Source organism: Onychomys torridus, chromosome 6 (assembly GCF_903995425.1).
Source record: "Onychomys torridus chromosome 6, mOncTor1.1, whole genome shotgun sequence".
In the NCBI taxonomy this organism is placed as follows: domain Eukaryota; kingdom Metazoa; phylum Chordata; class Mammalia; order Rodentia; family Cricetidae; genus Onychomys; species Onychomys torridus.
In genome coordinates, this window is record NC_050448.1 from 71,259,530 (window position 1) to 71,272,650 (window position 13,121).

Below are 13,121 nucleotides of genomic sequence, written 5' to 3' on the forward strand. Positions count from 1 at the left end.
CTGTTGGAATTGTTGAGACTACGGGACTCCCGCGGTGGAATTGGATGCACTATGAAATGGCTCTTCTGGAGGAAGAGCAGTGTTCTGGTTTGAATGCAAAATATATACCCCCCAGGCTGGTGGGATGGAGCACTTGCTCCGCGTTAAGGGGCTATCCAGAGAGGTTGTCATCTTCGTCGTCGTGGTGTCTGTGGTGTCCAGCCCATCCCGTCCCCTCTCCGTCCCCCCACCCCACCCCAGGATGCGAATAAGCCCGGTGCAAGAGCAGAGCTGCTGTAGCTGCCCTGCCTTCCTCACCGCAGGGCTGTGCACCCTCTGAAGCGGGAACAGAAACAAGGGTGCTCTTTTCTCAGGGTGCTCTGTTGGGCATTCTGTCACATCGGTAAGGAAGGGAAGCGGTGCAAACAGAGATACAGAGCAGAGGAAGCATAAGCTAGAATCAGCAAGCTGAAATTAAGGGCTGGATCTGGACACCTGACTTTGGAGGACACTGATGGGTGCACACAGACAGGAAAGTCACTGGAAATAGCAGACAATGTAAGGGCATTTTATAGTTTTCATTTACATGCAATTCTTTTCCCCATTTTTGTAAATACAGCACAGGTGATTTTGATATGTATTAAATATTTGGGTATTTTATTTGTTTGTTTGTTTTTTATGTTTTCCAAGGCAGGGTTTCTCTGTGTGCTCCCGGCTAGTCTGGGATTCATCCTGTAGACCAGGCTGGCCTCAACTCAGAGATCCACCTGCCTCTGTCTCCTGAGTGCTGGAATTAAAAACATGTGCCACCACACCCATCAAGGCAAATATATTTTTGCAATATACTCTTGTATCCCCAATTTTAGATTAAAGAACTCCTAGAAGCAGTAGAGTTGCAAAGTAAAACTCTTTATCACGATGCCGGGCCTACTCACTCTGCACTGGAATAGGAGAAGATGGGCGGCAATGTTGGGATACATAGACAATTGATAGGGAATACAGAGATGTTGGGTTCAACCATAGGTCAACCAATCAGGACAGACAAAATGTCCACAAAACCATAAAAGCAGAACTGCCTGTTTACAAAAGAGTTTAAACCAACGGTCAGCCGATTGGAACAGCCGCCTGTTTACAATCTTAAGATTAGGACACACTTGGTGTCATTTGATTAATGTGACAGGTTTGACAACCTCGTGGTGTTTACCATCTCTAAGGTTACAACCCCTCTGTGACAGGTTTTACAAGTCCATGTTTTTGTTATGGGATTGTACACTGTGTGAAGGATGTATTGCTGTGATTGGTGTAATAAAGAGCTGAATGGTCAACAGCTAGGCAGGAGAGGCTAGGCAGGATTTCCCGGGAGAGAAAGGAAGAGAAGGAGGAATCCAGGCATGTGGATTTCACCAGAAGAAGTCAGACACAGGGTACAGAGCAGAGGTAGCTAAGCCACATGGCAGAATATAGATGAAAAGAAACAGGTTAATTTTAGGAGTTAGTGGGACAAGTCTAAGCTAACGACAGGCTTTCCTAATCAATACCAAGTCTCTGTGTCCTTATTTGTCGGCTGGCAGACCTGAGGAGAAAATACAAGTACATGTTTAACAATTCCAAAGGCAAATGTTTTATCTCCTGCTTTAGTTAGAGAGATCCAAGGGATCCTTTAACAACCGTGGGTGTGGCCAGATCCAGGTGAGGAACTGAACTCTTAACATGTGGGAAGAAAACAGTTGCTGTCCAAAAAGATTCCCTCTTCTGCCCCTTTTGGACCCAGCACTGGCTCCATTTTAACTCAGTGTGGAGGTTTCCTACACGTGGATATTTATTTAGCTTAAGAATTTTCCTGGACTGGGCGGTGGTGGCACACGCCTGTAATCCCAGCAGCACTCGGGAGGCAGAGGCAGGCAGATCTGTGAGTTCGAGACCAGCCTGGTCTACGGAGCTAGTCCAGGACAGGCTCCAAAGCTACAGAGAAACTCTGTCTCGAAAAACCAAAAAAAAGAAGAAGAAGAAGAAGAAGAAGAAGAAGAAGAAGAAGAAGAAGAAGAAGAAGAAGAAGAATAATTTTCCTGGTTGTAATGATTTCTTGGGATGCCTTATGAGATTTGTAAAACCTTAGAGAACTTCCTCTGTACAAGTGTTATATGATCCTGTGTACAGCGGATTCACTTGTCTGTTTGACTTTAGGAAATACTCTCAGGAAACATTTAGGGCCTCAGGACAACTGCTGCCTTGGTCAATCTGTAAGCCTTGGCACGGCACTTTGAGGCTGCAAAGCCATCCTTGTGTTACCAAGGTCTCCTCAGCTCTAGACATATCTTCTTTTTCTTTTCATGATGATAAGTCTGTCTATAACGGAAGCAGTTCTGCAAATTTAAGTATGATGTATAAACTAAAATTATTTTAAAACAACAACAAAAAATATAGTAGGTTACATCCTTTCTTACTCCAAGAGGGAAGAACCAGAGCACAATTAAATCAAAGCAAAACCAAAAATGTATTTACTTAGTGTGCAAGGTCTGGGATTCATGATCTTTTGTGTTCCAGAGGGTCTGGCTGGGCAGCCCACTTACCCAGTTCTGCTATCCACAGCACAGGCAACTTCTCATAGGTTCTTGTTTGTCTGTTGGCACTACTGAGACACTTCCAGAATCCTTCAAATGACTTAAAAATAAAATCTAAATAGTGGTCTCATGGGGCTCTTCACTGTCCACTGTCAGTGCTGCGGGTGTGAAAAGCATACTTACCTGGCAGAGCAGACACCGTAAATCAGGAAGGTGGCTTTTCCAGGGTGAGGATCACCCATTGCACTCAGGTTGTGCTGACCCCTGCGATTTCCCTAAATGCAAGAACTAGACTTTGAGAAACTGGAATGCATAATTTGTCAGCGGCAGACTGTGTTCGTGCTCTCCCTGATATACATGAGGTTGTTAATGACAGACTTCAAAAATTACATTTCCTTTCCTCTGGAAACCTCCAGGTTTTGTTTGTTTGTTTGTTGTTTTGTTTTTTCCCCTTGTTTGTGTGTACGTTGTAGCTTTGTTCGTGGCTGTGTGTAACAGACAGAATGCATGCATATTCATTACTTTAATTTCCTATAGTTCTACTTATTGGTTCCTTTACACAACCCAGGCCGGTGAAAAATGGTTAGGGGGAAAAAAAGTGGTGACTGTCTAGTGATACGTTCTTCTCACAGAAATTACTTTCCACAACTGATTAACAGACAGCAACAAGAAGTGAGCTCAGAAATATGGTGCCTCTCTGTTGTTCTGGCTTTTCCAGTGCTAGGTACTGAACACTTAAACTTATTTAAGGCCCTTCAAACCTTGAAAGAGTCTCTTGTCCCCTCTCTGGTCTGAGTAGTGGTCTGGTTCCTAGTCTCCAGTTCTTAGAGATGACAGTCTAGTCAGCTGTAAATGAGTAGGAAGAGCTGTAAGATTTGAAGTCTGGAGCTTTCGTGAAACCACAGAGAGCATTTGGGGTCAAGCAACTCAAAGTTTGGTTTGAATTTCTTCCTTGGCTCTGTGCTTTTAACATGCCTCAAACCTGCATTTAGTTGCCAGACAATCCTTCTCAATAGATGTTTTGAATAGTTGAGTCAGTGGCAATTGAAAGGACAGGGATGCGCGGACCAGCCTCAGCAGTTTCGGGGGTCCGAAGGACGGGATACCTGGAAGGTGCAGTAACTCAGAGACATGCTCATGCAAACTGATAGGTCACTTCTGGCTTCTGCAGTTGCTAAGTAGCTTCGGCTACAGCTTCTGCTTTTGCCCTGATAACCTCAGTCTTTTATTATCATGAGCAAGGTGAAACAGAAAGAAAAGGGGAAATCATTACAGGGTGTTCTCATAATTCCAAAGGTTATTCTTAGAAAATCACCAATATATTCTTCACCATCTTTGATTAAACACAGGAACTATCCCAGGCTTAACACCAAAGCAAGCATAATCTATTTTTATTATTGATTATACAGTCTTCTGAGCACTTGACCCAGAGGCTAGCAACATGCAATTTTGCCAAAAAGGTAAAAATAAGAACAGTGGTCAATGCACCAGACAGTCATTTCCTTCTCACACAGCCTGCTCCGACCTCAAGACCCCTGTAGCCACCTAAGTTCCTCCTCAGTCCTCTGCAAACACCAAGCCCCATGACCGGTGGGCCACAATGACCTCAGACAAGAAATCTGTCCTGGCAAGTCAAAACTTTTGTCCTTCTTATCCCAACAATCCCAAGGAAGACCTGATCCAATTTTCAGATCTTCCATGAAAAGAAGCTCACCTTTCCTAGCAGCTCTTTTCAATCTAGGAACCCAGTAAAGCTTGCAGCAATCACTCCAACCATTGCCATTGTCTCCACACTCCTTCAGGAGGAATACAAATATCTGGATTAAAATTGCCATCTCCCTTTCTTGGTGGAGTCCACCATTTTCCTCCTGTTCTAGGTTCCCACACTTCTTGTTTGTCATCCCATCCAAGTGTTACTCCATCCACGGTCTTCAGCCAAAGCCCCTTAGGGTCTCAAGTTTTACACAATGTCCTTGGAATATCCTCAGAAACTGAATTATTAATCATGGCCAATTTGAATCCAGTGTGTTGATACACATCATACCATGTGCTATAGTTGATCATAGGCTTGGTACAGTTTACCCAAGCCTGAAAAGCTTCCCCAGGCTGCAGGTTCTTTCCCTTGACCTGCATAACTGCCTTGATCCCAGACTGGGTGATCATCTCTGTATAATTTCCCGTGAAATTTACTTCACTCCTTTCCTGCATCACAGAAATCACCATTGATCTAGGAACACAGAACATGAAGATCAGATAGAAGAAAAACACTAGCATTACAAGAAGTAATTATATGGAGGAGAACATGACAAGTGCATGCCATAAAGCATGACCTCGAGCCCCGTAGGCATTTCTGCCTTGGCCCTCTAGGGGCACTCTAAGCAGAAGATCTGGAGGGGAACACACGGAGGGTTGATGGCCCACAATCTCAGGTCCCTCACCTCCAATCTCTGCTGGCAGCACGTCAGCCATCTTATATGAGATCCCTGGCACAGGGAAACAGTTGCTAGGAAACAATTTCTCGCTTATTTTTTGTTTTCTCTCCAGACCTATGCCATTAACTTTTTTTCTTTGAAATCCAACCTTACAATCTTCATGACAAATCAACCTAGAGCTGGACCACTTACTTGGCCTTTTCTCTTCTTGTTTCTTCCCATTCAAAGTTCTTGCATAACAAACATCCTCTTGGGTCTGCTGTCCGGCTCTGGGCACACTCTTCTTTGGAGGCGTGTATAGATATAGTTAAGGAAAATACATTCAGTCAGCCACTGTAGGCTCCCTGCAGAAAGACACTAATCCTCACCCTTCTAGTACTCTGTCACTTTGTGGGGCTGGTGCTCACCCAGTTCTTGCAGAAAGTCTGGTGAGTTTTAGGAAAGTTCAGGTGCACTATCCAGTCAGGAAACTGTTACATTTCTGTAAAGATGCTATCATTTGTGTGTCTGTTATAAGCAGGATAACTACAGTGGTTCTGAGTATTCTTAGGAGCCAGGATGGCTAAATTCATATTCAGTGTTTCATGTCCAATTTCATAAGCTGCCTGACCTTGAAACAAAGGTTATGTCAAGTCCCTGTTCCTTTTCCTTAATTTCCCTTCCCAGGCATCCTGGGCTTACAAGTCCCTGTAGGTGGACTTTTCCATACTGCCAGCCAGTTCCCATATAATCTCACAGAAACTTATGATTAATTATAAATGCTCAGCCAATAGCTTAGGCTTGTTTCCAGCTGTCTCTTACAATTTAAATCAACCCATTTCTATTACTCTCTATGCTACCCCAAGGCTCGATTCTCTCATCTCTGAGCTTCCCATGTTGTTTCGTTTGCACCTGGCTCACGACTCCTCAGTCTCCTCCCTTCTTCCCAGCACCCTCTCTCTGCCCCCAAATCCCACCTCTCAGCCAATCAGCTTCTTATTAACAACGAGAGCAACACATTTTCACATTGTACAGAAGGATTATTCCACCGCATATTTTGTCTAATAAGAAAGGGAGGTTTGGAAGACATACAGAGAGGACCGGCCACACTAGTGGAAGTCCACAAACTGTAGACTAGTGGCTGTGGAGCCCCCATGGGACTGGACTAGGCCCTCTGGATATGGAAGACAGTTGTTTGGCTCAAACTGTTTGGGGGGCACCCAGGCAGGGTTATCGGGGTCTGTCCCTGGTACATGGGCAGGGTTTTGGGAGTCTGGTGCCTGTGATGTGATGCCTTACTGTAGTAGGAATCTTAAAAGGTCTTATTAATGAAATCAAACCTGAGGCCAGTTATTGGGGTGAATGCTGGAAGATCAGAGAAGCAGAACAGGCCACAATTTCCTCACCTTGGTAGTTCCTCAGGTTGGTAGTTTCCTCAGGCTGGAAGCTTCTGAGTCCTCCTCCACATGAATCTCCCTTGAACTGTGTTGCTCCAAAGCCTGAACGCTTAACCAACCAAATACTTAACTAACTACATGCTTTACTCCTCTAGTTCCTGGTCCTCACGCCTTATATACCTCTCTCTTTCTGCCCCCACTCCCTGGGATTAAAGGTTGGGTTTCTGGGATTAAAGGTGTGGATCACCATGCTTAGCTGTTTCTAAAGTGGCCTTGAACACACAGAGATCCACTTGGCTCTGCCTCCCAAGTGCTGGGATTAAAGGTGAGCACCACCACCGCCCATCTCCTGCTCTGGCTTGCTCTGATCCATTTTCTAGCCACCATTTTTGGCTTTGTTCTAGTGGCTGTCTGCTCTCTGACCCCAGATAAGTTTATTTCAGGCAACACAATACCTTACACAGCCTTGGTGCAATGGGAAGGGGCTTGGACCTGCCTAGGCTCAGTGTGCTGGGCTCTGATGACTCACCATGGGAGACCTTGATTTGAGAGATGTGGGGATGTGGGGTGGTTTGGGAGGGAGGGCTGGGGGGTGGGAGGAGGGAGGAGGGGTATCCGTGGGTGGTATGTGGAGTGAATAGAAGTTTTCTTAATAAAGAAAAATGAAAAATTTTTTTTTGTTTTTTGAGACAGGGTTTCCCTGTGTAGCTTTGCACCTTTCCTGGAACTCACTTGGTAGCCCAGGCTGGCCTTGAACTCACAGAGATCCGTCTGGCTCTGCCTCTGGAGTGCTGGGATTAAAGGTAAGTGCCACCATCATCCGGCTCAGAAAAAAAAAAAAATATTTTAAACAGCAGTGAAAACAGGAAAAAATGAAAGAAAGGTTTTTACTTTAACATAGTAAAATTATATACAACAAATGTAAGTATCAAGCAAGATTTACAGTTACAATTCCAATCTATTTGTATTTGCAAATTTAGAAAATATATTCTATTATTTATCTTATATTTGTGAGCTCAAACAAAGAAAAGCAAACTAAGAAACAAAAACTAAAAACCCTTCATAAGCACAGGGACTATTTAGTGTTTTCCTTAGTTATGTTAAAAAGTAGATTTGAGCTGGGCAGTGGTGGTACATGCCTGTAATCCCAGCACTCAGGAGGCAGAGACAGGTGGATCTCTGTGAGTTCGAGGCCAGTCTGGTCTACAAAGCGAGTCCCAGGACAGCCTCCAAAGCTACAGAGAAACCCTGTCTCAAAAAAACCAAAAAAAAAAAAAAAAGTAAATTTGTACTGTGGGCCGCAGGAATATATCATATGAACTCAGCTGGTTATGGCAAAGTCACTACCTGGAGGGATCAGGGAATTCCTCCAGAGGAAGCCAAATCCCAAGGAGTTTTTGGTGTTACATGGCTTGTTACATATCAGCTGTATTCTGTTATAAAAATCATGTGTGCCTTCATAGTTTTCCCAACTGACTTTTCCCTAAGAAGGGCTAACAGTGTGGACTGATCACTCTCTGGACATACACATTCCAGGAATTTGGAGAACAGCCTCAGGAAAGGCTTTCTCTGGAATCAGATATCTTCCTTAGCCACTTCCAAGGACTACAGGAAGCACCGCCCAGGTGGGTGCCCAACTTTCAAGGACTAAAAGTGATAGCAGCCCACATACAAGTCTCCTGACTTAAGGTAAATTCCACAAGGAGACACCGCCCAGGTGGGTGCCCAGCTTCCGAGGACTAACAATAGCAGCCCATGTGCAAGTCTCCTGACTTAAGGTAAATTCCACAGGGGGACACCGCCTAGGTCAGGTGGTCATTAAGTAATAACTCGGACCCTCCCTTTTTATACCGGGACTTCCAGGGCACAAGTCAGAGAAGAGAAAAGAGAATGGAAGAACTAGATAGGTCGGAACTTGAGAGGAACAAACCAAGATGGGGAAGAACTAGACTGAAGGGCTAGAAGAGAGTACTAGAGGAATGAGATGGAAGATGAGGAAGAGCCAGATGGGGAAGAACAAGATGAGGAAGAGCCAGATGAGAGAGAAGGAGATAGGAGAGGGATAGGGGAAAGAACTAGATGGATGAGAACCTAGAAGGACAGAACTAGATGAAGGAATGAAGACAGAACCTAGAGGGGACAATAGTTAAATATAGAGAGAAATCAGGCAAGAAAGGAGCTAGACATGAAAGCAGAATACAAGCTGTGTAGAGAGAACTATCACAGAGTAATAAAGTGTATGAACTAAGGAGTTTGGTGTACATAGATTCATTTCTTTTCATCAAAGATTAATTATCAGCTGGTTGTAGATTCTTCCCGGACCCTGGGAGGGGACTATCGAGGGGCTGGACCCCCATAGTCCCAGATAAATTTGATTTAAAAAAAAAAAAAAAGCTTACAGATGGGAAATTTACAGAGAGTCTGATCCTGTATGTTACTGTGTTGCCTTTAGATTTTCTGATTGCTGATGAAGGAACCACAGCTGCTAAGACACACAAGATTATGAAAACTGCTGGATTAATACACTTCAAAAATTCTTGACTTCAAAACGGGAGTCAAAAGGTGTATTACTTTGGGGAAGAGGTTATGCTTTTATTTCCACAGGAAATGATAGCCTGTGAATTCATTCCAGGTTGATGTGGATCAGGTTTTATTAGGTAAGACCCCATGAAAATCCTGGTTACAGACATATAGAAATAAACCTAAAAAAGCTACAAGACATGTAACATATATTTTACCTGCTCAAACATAATACAAAAATCATCTTTGGCTAACTTGGGTGTAACACACAGTCTATACTTGTATTAATGCAGATATGTATGTTACCTTTAAAAGTTTATATATTTTCAAGAGGACCAGACACCAAGAAAAACAGATAGCCTAAATGATCCAACATCTCAGAGCACTTCTCCTGTGACTCTCTGTGCCCCTCTGTCTCTGTGGCTCTCTGTCTCTGTGCCCCTCTGTCTCTGTGGCTCTCTGTCTCTGTGCCCCTCTGTCTCTGTGCCCCTCTGTCTCTGTGGCTCTCTGTCTCTGTGGCTCTCTGTCTCTGTGCCCCTCTGTCTCTGTGGCTCTCTGTCTCTGTGCCCCTCTGTCTCTGTGCCCCTCTGTCTCTGTGGCTCTCTGTCTCTGTGGCTCTCTGTCTCTGTGCCCCTCTGTCTCTGTGGCTCTCTGTCTCTGTGCCCCTCTGTCTCTGTGGCTCTCTGTCTCTGTGGCTCTCTGTCTCTGTGCCCCTCTGTCTCTGTGCCCCTCTGTCTCTGTGCCCCTCTGTCTCTGTGGCTCTCTGTCTCTGTGGCTCTCTGTCTCTGTGCCCCTCTGTCTCTGTGGCTCTCTGTCTCTGTGGCTCTCTGTCTCTGTGGCTCTCTGTCTCTGTGGCTCTCTGTCTCTGTGGCTCTCTGTCTCTGTGGCTCTCTGTCTCTGTGCCCCTCTGTCTCTGTGGCTCTCTGTCTCTGTGCCCCTCTGTCTCTGTGGCTCTCTGTCTCTGTGGCTCTCTGTCTCTGTGCCCCTCTGTCTCTGTGCCCCTCTGTCTCTGTGCCCCTCTGTCTCTGTGGCTCTCTGTCTCTGTGGCTCTCTGTCTCTGTGCCCTCTGTCTCTGTGGCTCTCTGTCTCTGTGGCTCTCTGTCTCTGTGCCCCTCTGTCTCTGTGGCTCTCTGTCTCTGTGGCTCTCTGTCTCTGTGGCTCTCTGTCTCTGTGGCTCTCTGTCTCTGTGCCCCTCTGTCTCTGTGGCTCTCTGTCTCTGTGGCCCCTCTGTCTCTGTGCCCCTCTGTCTCTGTGGCTCTCTGTCTCTGTGGCTCTCTGTCTCTGTTGCCCCTCTGTCTCTGTGGCTTCTCTGTGCCCCTCTGTCTCTGTGGCTCTCTGTCTCTGTGCCCCTCTGTCTCTGTGCCCCTCTGTCTCTGTGGCTCTCTGTCTCTGTGCCCTCTGTCTCTGTGCCCCTCTGTCTCTGTGGCTCTCTGTCTCTGTGCCCCTCTGTCTCTGTGCCCCTCTGTCTCTGTGCCCCTCTGTCTCTGTGCCCCTCTGTCTCTGTGGCTCTCTGTCTCTGTGGCTCTCTGTCTCTGTGCCCCTCTGTCTCTGTGGCTCTCTTCCTCCTCCGTCTTTAGGTCCCTTTTCTCTCTCTAGTGTCTCTGTTCACCGCTCTCGGAGTCAGCTACCGTCTCTCGCTATCTATGACTTGCTCCCATCTGGCCCACTGCAAGAGTCCATGTGATGATCACTGGTTGGGTCCCTAAAAATCTTCCTTCCTGTTTGGGAACCTGCTTCATGTACCACAAAACCAAGAACATAAGGGGACAGAGTCCCAGGACCAGATGTTCCTGCTCTAGTCCTGAATCTCCGCCTGTCCTACTGAGCTCTTCTCCTTACTGTATGTAGCTGGATTTTTCTCAGGGCTTCCAGCTCACAAAAAACAATATGGAGACTTTTTGTTAATTACAAAAGTTTGGCCTTAACTTAGGCTTGTCCCCAGCTAATTCTTATGGCTTAAATTAACCCGTTTCTATCAATCAAAATTCTATCATGTGGCATTACCGAAACCTTGCACCTCCTGTCTCTTCTCCACGCCTCCATCTCTCTCAGCTCCAGCAGTGCTTGGACTTCGTGGGTATGCCCGATAGAGCCTTTTCAGACAAGATTCACTGAGGTAGGAAACAGGCCTTCAAATTGGATGGAGTTTTCCAACACAGGGTGTAGGGATAAAATGTCCCAAAGAAAAGCAGCGTAAAAAGCACCCGCCTGCTTGCACTTCCGCCCTACCAATATTGTCTAATACCACAGCTTCAACACAGTGTTGACTTCAGACCAGCCTTACAGCCTAGACTCCATCCCGTGACTCTCCCGGGAGCACCAGGCCATCAGCACCAGTTTGAGACAGCAGAGGCATCCTGTGCAATGGACTGAACTGGTTTCCCTGCTTCCCAGTGTGGTGATCATTATGTGTGGACTGAACAGCCCCTACCATGTAACCATCCTATCAAATACACACATGTGCAAACACACGGAGGAGAACACCCTGTTGATCCTGCCCCTCTACAGAATCTCGCTGTCTTCACCACTTTTCTTTTTGCTGTGACAAGATACTAGAAGCAAGTTAAGGGGGGAAAGACCTAATTTTGTTCGTGATCTGAGGGTATATTCCATCATGTCGGGGAAGACCCAGCATCCAGTGTCAGGCAACAGATCACACTGTTTATGCAGTAGGGTGTGTGTGGGAGAGAGAGACACATAGATAGATAGATAGATAGATAGATAGATAGATAGATAGATAGATAGATAGATAGATAGATAGGTAGAAAGAAAGAAAGAAAGAAAGAAAGAAAGAAAGAAAGAAAGAAAGAACACTGGTACTAAGCTGGCTTCTTCCTTTCTAATTTTCCCTTTGGTCTGTGAACTGAGTTGAGATGGTGCTGTACACATTCAGGATAGGGTTTCTCTCAGTCAAAACTTTCTGGAAACACCCTTACAGGCCGGCCTAGAGAGGTATGTCCTAGAGGATTCTAAACCTATGACAAGTTGAGGATGAAGATTAAACACACATCTGCCAAGTTCTCTCGGCCTTCAACATGTCTACCCCAGGGCAGTATTTATTTGAGTCTCTCTGTCTCCCCCTTGGTTCTCCATATGGCATGATCTGTGGTGAGAATCAAGCAGGCCAATCACAAAACCTGTCCCGTCAGCTGTGGCTGGAACACAGCACAAGACACTGAGCATTGACTGGTGGAGTGGGGAAGCGCTCCTATTTGGATTATAAAACTGATTGTGTTTAGGTTACATCCTCAGTACTCACCAGCGCCACAGACTCTGCTACAGAGGGGAGACTTTTCTGCTTGCCTTCCCGCTATCTCCTGGGCTGGGGCATCCCAGAAACCGGAGTCCCCAGTAGGTGCGCCTCTCACAGACCAGAGGACCTGCCTCTCACAGTCCAGGGGACCTGCCTCTCACAGTCCAGGGGACCTGCCTCTCACAGTCCAGGGGACCTGCCTCTCACAGTCCAGGGGACCTGCCTCTCACAGTCCAGGGGACCTGCCTCTCACAGTCCAGGGGACCTGCCTCTCACAGTCCAGGGGACCTGCCTCTCACAGTCCAGGGGACCTGCCTCTCACAGTCCAGGGGACCTGCCTCTCACAGTCCAGGGGACCCGCTACAGCATTCACTGTGGGATCTTATGTTCATTGCAAGGACAGTTAATTAGGTTGCTAGCCTCAAAACTGTCCGTATGACATCCTTTCTACTTTATTTTCGAGACAGGGTTTTCTCTGTGTAGCTTTGGAGCCTTTCCTGGAACTCACTCTGTAGTCCAGGCCTGGCTCTGCCTCCTGAGTGCTGGTTTAAAGGCGTGCGCCACCACCGCCGGGCTGGCACACCTGGCAAGTTAATTTTTTTTTTTTTTGCAATATGCATTTACAGAAAAAGGATGATCATATTTAAATATTCATCTGTGACAAACCTGACCTCCTTCAAGCTGTCCTCTTACCGCCACACCAACTATAGCCTGCACGAGCACACAAGTACACACACACAAGTACACACCACACACACACACACACACACACACACACACGCACACGCACCACACGCACACAAATGTAATTATCAGAAGTGTTTGTATTCTTTGAAAGTCTCACTCACTGTCACAATGCATTTTGATCATATCTGTGACGGCTAATTTTGGTTGTCAACTTGACTACATCTGAAATGAACTAGAGCCCAAGTTGCTGGGCATATCTGGAAGGGATTTAAAAAAAATCAGATCATTTGAAGCAGGAAGACACACCCCAAAT

At 46.0% G+C, this 13,121-nt stretch overlaps 1 pseudogene; it reads left to right on the forward strand.

Annotated features, from left to right (window-relative positions):
• Positions 1-2,715: 2,715 nt before the first annotated feature.
• LOC118586482 lies at positions 2,716-2,892 on the forward strand (annotated as a pseudogene).
• Positions 2,893-13,121: the final 10,229 nt, after the last annotated feature.